Below are 11048 nucleotides of genomic sequence, written 5' to 3'. Positions count from 1 at the left end.
CCTTTCTGTGCCCGTGGTATCTGACTCGCTTGCTCCCCCTTGTATTTTAAAGAATCTTTCTTTTTAGCGTGACATTCTGGCGCGACCGCTTTAGTGTCCGCCACGCGTTACATTTCCACATTTCAAAGCTGCTGTAGCTCTTCCTTAAGAATGGTTTCTTCATAGCCACCCTTCCACTATTTCTGATGAGGTTTCAGTGAAGAGTAGATGATACTTTTTCATAGATTCAAGTAAAGAAACTGGAACAAATGTATTTTTGTAACAAGCAGCTTTGTTTAACTAAGTTTAACTAAGTGCTTTGTTTTTCACTAACCTTTATGTTACGTGTAGAGACAACACTGCTTAATCCCTAAAGTTAGGTACATTTTTATGCTTGAATAATTCAGAGGTCAGTGTAGCTGAAGTGTCTTAACAAATAAAACATTCATCTGAAAATGGGCTCGTACAAAGAGTAAAAAAGGAATTAATGTCCAAAGCAAACCTTTAAAATACCCTCGGAATTCCTGGAGAACTATTGCTCAAGACCACTTTAAAAACTTAAATGAAGATCTAAAGAACTGGTTGGGATTCCAAACTTTTGCATAGTACTCTATAGCAAACTTTTCTCTCAGTTATCTTGGCTGTGTCAGGGTGATTAACAAGATCTATCCACAATATCCATTCTAACTTTAGAAAGTGACATCTTCGAGGAAGACTCTTTAACCTTTTATGAATGACTACAAAGGATGATTGTAATTATGTATGTCCTCATCACTGCACATTATGTAAGCGCTACCTCCCAGCTGTCCCACACAAGGTCATTGCGTGGGATTAAGCTTTAGCCACCAAAGACATTACAGCAGGCCTCACTATGGACAAACAAAATATGCTGGATGGAACACATGCAAAGTATTTTAAAGAGGACCTATGATATGTTTTCCACCTTCACATGCTACACTGATGCTCATATTAAAAATGCCTACAGTTTTTTAAAAATTAGGTCAGCGTATTTACATGTATTCCCTGTGAGCCAAAACCTTTGGTTTCTGGCAGCTCGAACACTTGGTGATCATCTCTGGCACACAGCTCTGGCTGTGAGCTCAGCAGTCCCACCCACCTGCTCTGTCTGAGTCAGAAAGTTTGTTGACCATTTTGAAGCTGAGTACTTAGCAAGGTTTGGAAGCTGACCAATAATACTCTTGCTTGTGAAATATAAAACTAGACTGAGTCTTTTTTTTATATCATCAACAGCAAAAGCCACTTGTTTACACCATGCACCAGAGAAGTCTTCAGTTAACAGGTAAGCTGGATTTTTATCTAGGCTAATGCTAAAAGACGGGCTGTTCCTTATATAAAGGGCATGGTTTAGGAATGTTGGGGAGTCTGCTTTAGCAGACTGAAATACATTAGCTACATTCTAATGTATTTCAATCAGTGTTTTTTTTTTTTTTTTTTTTTCAAATTGAGCACCAATCTTCACTGACCCTCTATAGTCTCTGGTTGGCCCATCATTGCTAATCTGTGTCTTGTATCAAAATACAGACAAACTGAATTGAGAATACAGTTTTAATGAAAATAATTAATATATTAACAATGTACCTAAGCTAGGCTGCTCATTTTCATTCTTCTTCTCATTCTGTGTGTGTGTGTGTGTGTGTGTGTGTGTGTGTAAAATTTTGATCTAAGTGGCATAAGTGAGATACTATATGTTCACAGCTTGTACAGACTAAAATTTTGCTCACTAGTACCTGAATCATGCTGCCACTGTTGGCTAAATTTAAATCAATAAAATAATACATATGAAAAGGGCCAGTTTACACCAGTCTGCTACTATGACTGAATTATTATGATGATAACAAATTGCCTCCAGTAGCAATAATTAGCTTACTACATTAATAATTTTCTATAAAGGAAATAAGGTAATATTGGGTTGCATAGGTGAGTTAGCTAGGTTTCTGCTAGCAGCCAAAACAGATGAGCATCGCTATCTTTCTTCAACTGAAACTGAAACATTTCTAAAGAGCTAGAACTAAGCTGAGACTTAACTAATAAGAATGATCAAGCCTGTAAGTCGAAAAATAATTATGTAACCACAGGGGAATTCATTTATTGTTTGCTTCATTAAAATAAAAATAATAAATGAATAAAATAAAATGAGGCATACCATTCAGGGCAATGTTCCCTCTAATTTTTCATTTGTCTGAGCGAACACCCAAACTCCCTGAGTGGTTCCTTGGACCACTGTGAGCAACAGCAGACGTGTGCACTGTGGCCACGCCAGCATCGAATCCATCCAAGTTACATGGTTTATTAAAATAATCAAATTACAGCATTTACATTTATGTTAGACTACTTTTAATTAACTGCTTTAGCCCACTTACAATTAAAAAAATATATATATATTGTTCATGACCTTTGTAATATGCTAACCCTATTGGAAGTAAAAATAACTTGAACTCCAGTTTTGAAAACACAACTTTCTCTTTCTTTTTTCTTTTTTATAAATCTCTGACTTGTATTGTGAGTATGAGTCTGTGGTCTGGGAGAGAGCTCTGTAACTCTCTGTCTGCAAAACACAATATATAATGACCAATGTTGGGCAATTAATTATATAGTTACTTCTTCAAAAAAGTAACTGAGTTTAGCAAACAACAACGTTTTTTGCAGCTGTTTACCTAAAAATGCAGCCAAGGCGTTTTTTTAAATAAACATTTAAAACTAACAATCAGGTGTTCTGCATCAAATTTGATGCCACTCCAAAAATAATTTCTGGCCACTATGAGATAAAGGAGAACATCACAAGCCTGATACCTGCAGGCCTGACAACAGGACACGTATCACTCCTGTAACACCTGTAGCACTCAGTACATGCTTCGAAGTTTGTACGTACTATTACGTTTTTAAGTGTTTTGGAGTTTTTACATGTTTTGGAGTTTGTGTGTGCTTTGTCTCTAGGGGCCACCGTAAATATACTTTTATTTATTCACTCCACATAAAATGTAATAAATAAATCATATATTACAAAAACCAACTATTCACAGTTCAACTTTTAACTATTTAAATTTTCAGCTTTTTCCTTTTACAAATTTAAAGTGAAACAACACAAAACACTGCAAACCACAACACAATTAAATATAAATTAAAATATGAAAACAAAAAGAACATGCATATTCTCTGTCATATGGGACAGCATGAATAAACCTTCTGAATCCTTTATCATCCGCAACTTAAAATAGTTGTGGATGATCTCTATACCTTTCTAATGTGACGTTGTTGTCCCTGGCTCTCTTTATCTGTCTCTCTCTCCCGCTCTGTTCCAGTGCTACTGCGAGTGTAACTACCGCCCCTCCCCCCTCTTCCCAGCGCAAAGCACAAGGCTCGCTTGCGGAGTGAAGCAGAAAAAAAGTGCGAGAGAGAGGGTGAGAAAGAACAAAAAACAAAACCCACAGCTCGTGATAAGGAGCCGGCTCTAACGGTGTGTTCACACCGAACGCGATGGACGCGAATAGAGCGTCAGGTTTACATGTAAAGTCAATGGAAAGGCGCGATGACACGCGATTGCAGGTCCCGCGAAAATTCGGAAGCAGATTTGCGTTTGGTGCGTTTGACGCACGAATAAAACCACGCGCGTGAGTTTTTGTGTTGCATTTTGTGCATATGCGCGTTTCGCGTCTACCGCTCGAGTTGGAAAAATCTGAACTCCAGCGTCAAATCGCGCCGCGACAACCAATCAGGAGCCTGGTGACGTGGCTGTGACCTAGGTCAAAGGGGCAGATCCAGCCAAAGCCCTTCATACTTCAATGGAGGGGAAGGCTAATCAATGCGGTAGCAAACAGCCCGGAGCTGTACGACACCAGCTGCTTTCTGTATCGAGACAGGAATATAAAGGACCGAGCTTGGAGGAAGATATGTGAAGAGATTGGGCAACCTGGTAAGTTCATTCATTTCTCTTTTGAAAGTTTTTACTGACCCGGGGAAGCCGCACAAAAGCTAGCAAGCCACCGCTATTTTCCCACTGACGTACAAATACCGTTCTGCTTTTATCCATGTTGTCATTTAGGAATATATTTTATTGTTTATTAATAAACAGCACACAGTGGTCCCGCTCATGCTTCGCTTTTTCGCTGATTTGTTATTGCACAGTACAGCATTGCATTCTGCAGCCTGATTGACAAATCTCCTTCGTGTCGTGTCTCCTGCGCTTGCCAAATTTATCATGTTTGGTTTTGATAGCCATCACGTCCAATAGAAAAAAAAAAAGCACAAAAACACCCATAACTATGACCCTCATTCGGAAATAGACACCTGCACTGCGAGGGAAAAAGGCGAGGGAAAGTGGCGGGCAGATGAAGACAAAACGCGGCATAATAATACTTTTACGTTTTGCAATCTACAAAGGTTTGCACTTTGAGAATCAATTGTGAGAACTGTGACCAATGTTCATGTGTGTGGGGAAAAAAGTGTATAAAGTGCGTGGCGAGGGGCTAGTTATTCTGAGAACCCCTGCAATAAATGAGGAACCACTGTCTACTCTATGATTATTATATTCAACCTGTTAACATTTAATACTGTATTGATAGAACCAACTGATTCTGCAGCAGAGCATCCCCTGTTGCTTCTCCTGGCTCCCCAGTCCCTGAGCTCCTGCTGCTGCACCACAGGTATGTAATTGTAGCATCAGAAGTACAGCAAGCACTGATAGCTTTTTACTCGGTGGGATCCCCTTGTGATCACCTTTACTAAATGTCTACAACCAATCTGATTATATCCTGCTTGGTTTTTTTCGATGTTGAAATGAAAATCTAGTAGCAGCCTTCTCATTTCTTTGTGTTTAGTGCTGTTTTACAGGCCCACAGAGGAGGACAGCTCTGAGGCAGATGAGGGACGGGTCCCAGGACGGTCCATCGGCGCTGGAGCTGGCCATCCTGGAGTCCCTGAAGAGGCCACACCAGTCTCCAATGGAGCATTTCCTCCTCAGCCTTGTTCCTGCTCTGGAGAGCAGCTGGGTCCTTTTTATTCCTGTCTCTCTGTAAATACTTATATTTTATATATTTATGTTTAATGTTTTTCTGTTTGAGAATTTTAATATTATTTAAAATAAATTTTTATAATGACTAATGTCTCAGTTCTACTACACAGCAAATGTTAGCACACATGTAGAATTTATTTCATATTGTACTAATGACAAATATACTAATACAGTGGGATGCAAAAGTTTGGGCAACATTGTTAATAGCCATCATTTTCCTGTATAAATCGTTATTACAATAAAAAAGACGGTTAAATATATCATACAGGAGACACACAGTGATATTTGAGAAGTGAAAAGAAGTTCACTGGATTTACAGAAAGTGTGCAATAATTGTTTAAACAAAATCAAGCAGGTGCATAAATTTGGGCACCACAAAAAAAGAAATGGAATAAATATTTAGTGTACATCAATGTGTGTGTCTCCTATATGATATATGCGGTTCCTCTGGGCGTGCTTCCCATCCAGAGCTCCACAGCAGAGAGGGAAGTTCCAGCGCTCCTGGAATCCCTCTGTGATGGACCGCCAGTCTTCAGTTGAAGGCACAGCCATGAAATCGTCCACTAGACAGTCCCAGATGGCCATCACTACCTGGGGGATGATCTGGCTCACCGTGGACACACCAACTCGAAAACTGAACGCGATGGTCCTGAAGGAGTCCCCGGTGGCAAGGAACCTGGACAAAATTGTTCAAAATTAGTATTATGTGTACTGCAGTTACAAAATACATTATTCAAATTCCAAAATACTTTTGTAATGTCTGATTTAAATCACAAAACTTAAATCTTACATAAAACATTTTGTAATTATAAGGATAATTAAAAAATGTATATTAGATAATATCTAAAACAGTTGTGTTTTGTTTTAACTTTAACATATCATAATTTGGTTGGTAGCAACTTTTACAACTACAGTGTGAAAATCACTCATAATTCCTAAACATGTCAATCAGGTAGGAATGAAGTAAGACATTAATAGAAATAACGAGCTGTAGCCCTTTCCTTGCTTAAATCATTAATATTTTTGAAAAATTAATCTGTGATAAGACAGCTTATTAAGATAGAACCATGTAACTAAAGATGAACCATACTGTTCAGTTTTATCTAACTCTCAGTTTTAATAAAGGCTGGTGACCCCTGTTATAGAGTCTGACAGCTGCAGGGATTATATACAAATATTCAACTATACCAGAATTAAACCAGGTCTAAATAAAAAGGAGTATCACTACAAAGGTTAACTCAGTGGTCCTAATGCTACAGTTTGATATCAGCAAACACCGAGCGCATACATTGATGTGACACCACAGCCATGCTATCATCGCAAACACTGATAACAGCATAAATCGAATTAAATCTGGACTTGATGAGACCTTCTGAGTATCACTAGAAACATTATAAAGAGTCGTCTCCGTACCACAGTTTTCTATCAGTAAACACCGAGAGCATTCACTGTTAGCAGTGTATAAATGGATGGTTTAGCATATTAGCACAGGTATCAATAAAGGACTACCGTATTAAATACTTTTACTAACCTCAGGCAGACAGACAGGCGCTCTGCAGGTGGGATTGAGCGCCTGCTGGGACCGACGAGGGAAAGCAGGTCCTCAAACTGGCCGACGGTGATATCGCTGGAATCGGCCGTCATCCAGGCGCAGCTCCTGGAGCAAATGGTGAAACTCACCAAACTGCTCACGCCTCTGGACGACCTGATGGACCCAGGTACGGCAAGGACGTCTTTTACGCCGCTGCTCTGCTCTCCACAGTACATAGAGAAGGGAGACTCTCTCTTCAAGCGCTAGCTCGACAGCCGCCATCTTGCAAAGATACCGGTCTGGCACAACTTCCTCCCACATTCCTCCCACATTTCCGGTTCACGCGCGGCGATGGATTTTTCTTGGACACGCGTTGAGACGCGAATGTGCACGCGTCAAATTAGTGGCGTTTTGTTCGCGTCCATCGCGTTCGGTGTGAACACACCGTAAGAGCCATTTCGTTCGCGACTGACACATCACTAGTGGCTATAGCAGCGCTTCCACAGATTCAGTAACATTAGCAAGTGGTGGAGGCCAGCAGGTGGATGAGGGAAAGGGGAGGCAGGAGGAGGAGAGACCCGAGGTGGCCTCCAGTCCGAGTGTCAGGTGAACTGAATTTCAGGTAAGAAGTTATGACCTGCAGTCTATCTGGGTCAGATATAAACCAAGTTTAGGTGTAGTTTATTTTCGTTATGCTGACTTTTTCGTACTGGTACTAACTAGCATGACGGAGTTTCTATAGAGCTGGGTGGGTGCTATGATGTTACTGATCTTGAACTTTATTTTGTTCATAAGGTTATTTATTAGAGTTGCCAACTCTAATAAATAACCTTAAAAATCCCCAAAAAAACGGAATCATCTGGTATTCAGAGAAAATATTACATGTTTCGTATTGAGGTGAAAAGGAATGCAGTTTGTCCCTTACTTCAGCTAAAATGAAAAAGACGCAAAGCTGGAGTTATTCTGTGTCTTTGCTACACAGCTGCCTCTTCTTCTCTCATTCTCTCCCCCTCCCTCTCCTATTTCTACTTCAATCATGAAACAGATTAATGATCAGCTGATCGGCTTTTCTGTCGCAAGTCCCATCTCTCTTGTTTGTTTATCGCCCACTTTGCGCCAGAAAGAAGAAACCAACGGAGGTCGCGTTAAACAACAGCAGCACGTTTAAGATTGATCAGCTGTTGTTAGATGTATTTAATATTATTATTAGCATGAGTCCATCACTCAGAGAAACAATGATCTGCTGTTTTTGAAGTCTGCCACAATCAGTGGGACAGATATACATACGGCCAAAAAGAAGAGATGTTTTTTATGTATGTCTGTGAAGGTTCTCAGTCATCCAGGTCATCGTAGTCAAAGGAGCTTGCAAATAAAAGCGTCTGGACTTCTTTAAGTTGCTTGAAGACGTTTCACCTCTCATCCAAGAAGCTTCTTCAGTTCTAAGGTCAAATGGTGGAGAGTCCCAGATATAAACCTAGTGGGTGTAACCCCCCACAGAGGGACAAAAGGACCCCCTGATTTTTATGTATGCATAGATTTTTTATTTATTCATCTGTTGTCATCGGTGTATATAGATTTATTTGTTAATCACACGCTGCACTGCCATGCTACTCTGTCTTTTCACTTCCATTTCTGTGTTTGCACACGTGCAGTGTGAGAGGCTGCGTTGACACCATCACGAGGGCAACAGGATTTCAAACAGGTTTGATTTTCTTGCGACCATATGATTGATGATCGGGAGCTGGTTGTGAGGTGTTATTCGCTTCTCGTTACCCCATGTATACTACAGGATGCACAACACACGATTAAAGCGAAACTCGGGCCAATCCCCAAAATGGTCGCACGACTGAAAAATCGGCTCAAAATGGGCCAAAAATCACACAGTATATGCCCAGCTTATATGCAAACCTAATGACCAACTACAGCTGTGCTTGGCATCAAGGTTTTGTCCACCAATTACTAAGTCATAAAATACTGATTTCACTCAATGACATGCCAATCAATGTATTACTTTTATTTAATGTGTTTTGGTGGGGTTTTCCAGATTTTTGTTGAGCTGTCTCTCTCCTTTTAAATGAAACTACCATAAGAATGAGAGACTGTTCATTTCTTTGTAAGTGAACAAACTTACAGATTCTTTTAAATTCCACAACTGATCAAACAATAATTTCCTCCACTGTATCCCAACAGGTATGGGGTGAGATGCAAGGTATATAGAAGGCATTCAAATACTTTCAAATTTTAGCAAATTCATTCTTTTCTCTCAACATTCTTTTTCTTTCCACACTTTTTGCAGCGAGAGCCTTTCAAATCTGACCGGTCGATATTATTCAAACAACAGCAAGATTGCAAAGAAGAACCCGGATCCCTTCCTTCCAAATCCTGCACTACATGTGTTTCATTCAATAATACAATGAAATGATCTGATTTTCAGACCGGTGATTTAAAATACAATACTACAATGTACAGTAGTGCAGAGCTTCACAGGAAGAGAGCCTTGAAGTGTTCAAAGTCAGGTAAAAACATTATCAGGGAAGCTTTAATTACACCTGGCACTCCTGACCCGCTCTATTTGGATTCTGACTCTTTATTTGTACGTACCTGAAAGAATTAATACCTATGACTGCTACTATGAAGGTGGCTATAGCTCAGGTGGTAGAGCAGGTCACCTACTAACCAGAAGGTTGGTGGTTTGCTCTTCGTCTGCTCTAGTCTGCATGACAAATAGCCTTGGGCATAGAGCTGGGCGATAGAACGATAACGATATGTATAGCGAAATAACTTTTTCTCGATAGAAAAATGTAACTATTGCGATAGGCCTCACCGCTCTTGTCCTCTTAAAAAAAAAAGAAGAACAGCCAATCCAAATTAACTAGCGCAGAGCCAAACCAATCACAGCTGCAGCGTCACGTCACGTGACTTGTTACGTACAGCACAAGTGCCACACATATGTATTTGTTTGGGAAGCAGCCAGCCACCGTGCAGCCCGGGTAATGGAGGAAATGAGTGTATGAGAGCATGACCGAAGGTTACCAAAGAGAAAACAGATGATGGTTCCAATGCCGGAGAGATTGTCGAACGGAAGAGCCATAGAAGTTCTGTAGTGTGAAGGTATTTCGGCTATTTCAAGTCTGACAAAAAACAGAGTAGCGTGCACTGTAAATTGTGCCGAAAGCAAGTCTGGAAATACAATAAAGCGGTGCATGCTCAATCTCTGACTGGAAGCGCTAATTCGTTATTCGGCTTTTGTCAGACTAAAGTAACTGTTAAGACTGTTTGAAAATCTAAGCTATACAACAAGGAGAGATTGAGAATTTCCTTTTAGTTCTCAGTTTATTTGATATTGACAAAAGTTAGTCAATTTTGTCCGTTCTTCTGTAAAACAAACTAAGATTTATTTTTAGAATTAATATTTTGTTTCTAAGTGGAATTGACACAATTTAGTAGTCTGTTTTGTTTGTTCTTGTCACGGCTCAACGGCACGAGGGAACAGGGATGGACACAGGCGCAGAAACCAACCCGGAAGCGAGGTGACAGAAAACAAACGATTTATTTCCGCCCACAGGTAAACAAAGGTGAAACACAAAGCGACGCCACCACACTAGTGGCGCGTAGGATTCGTCGGTGATAATGAGGGCGACCTAGACACCTCTAGGAGACGGCTGAACAGCGGGGACAGCGGGGAGGTAGAAACAGGACTAGGTAGGGGCCGGGGGCACTGGAACAAGAGGAGATCACGATCAGAGGGATCCAGCAGACAACCAATAATCCTCCGCAGTTGAATTGAATTGCCTTACTTGGTTTCAGATGGAGGGGACAGGTGGAGCGGAAAACCCGGAAGCGGTCGAGGCGTGGGGAGGCAGGCAGGTGAGCGGTGGGCCGGCAGGCCACGTTGTGTAAGCAGCTGGCGGCCCAGGTCCAGGAGGACGGGAGCGAGGGGAACAAGATCTCCACTCCGGGTGCTATCGCTGAGGACAAGAAAAGACAGGTGAGTCATCACACGGCGTTAAGACAAGGTTTAGGATGCTCCACTGAACTAACATGGGAATAGCAGATACTCAGGCGATGAGTGGTTGAGAGCGCAGGTCTGATATACCGCTGGCACGATTGCTCACAGGTGGTCAGCCAGGGAGGGGCAACCGGACTCCGCCTAAAGGAGGAGGAGCCGCTGTATGAGACCTGCAGGTGCCCAACCAGACCATGACAGTTCTATTTTGAAACTTAAACGCTTTAGCGGCTGCCTTTTGTGTAGTTTACAATATTTGCCTTTATTTATTGGGAAAAGTCTCATGTTCCTTAAGTACATCTGCCCTGTTGAACTTATTATGGAAAATAAAAATTTTAATCAAAACAAGCTGCTGATTATTTCACATTTTACTTGTGAGCAACGGCACATTTAAATCTTACAAATATAGTTATTTGGCTTATATCGTGATATATATCATTATTGCCTGAAATAAAAAAACATATCGTGATATGAAAAAATCTTATATCGCCCAGGTCTACTTG

The 11048-nt window shown here is 40.8% G+C and overlaps 1 long non-coding RNA gene across 1 annotated transcript; it reads right to left on the bottom strand.

Moving 5' to 3' along the window:
• Nucleotides 1-10197: 10197 nt before the first annotated feature.
• LOC146692675 (uncharacterized) lies at nucleotides 10198-10700 on the bottom strand. Its single transcript, XR_014915023.1, has 3 exons — nucleotides 10581-10700; nucleotides 10337-10507; nucleotides 10198-10257 (listed from the first exon to the last, which is right to left on the bottom strand). It is a non-coding gene; the product is annotated as an uncharacterized LOC146692675 (long non-coding RNA).
• Nucleotides 10701-11048: the final 348 nt, after the last annotated feature.

This window comes from Copadichromis virginalis, linkage group LG15, assembly GCF_057382275.1.
Source record: "Copadichromis virginalis isolate Kocher_CV1m ecotype Utaka linkage group LG15, C_Virginalis_male_GT1.1, whole genome shotgun sequence".
Taxonomy (NCBI): Eukaryota; Metazoa; Chordata; class Actinopteri; order Cichliformes; family Cichlidae; genus Copadichromis; species Copadichromis virginalis.
Note: the sequence above shows the minus strand (reverse complement) of the source record. Positions and strands in the feature narration are given on the sequence as shown.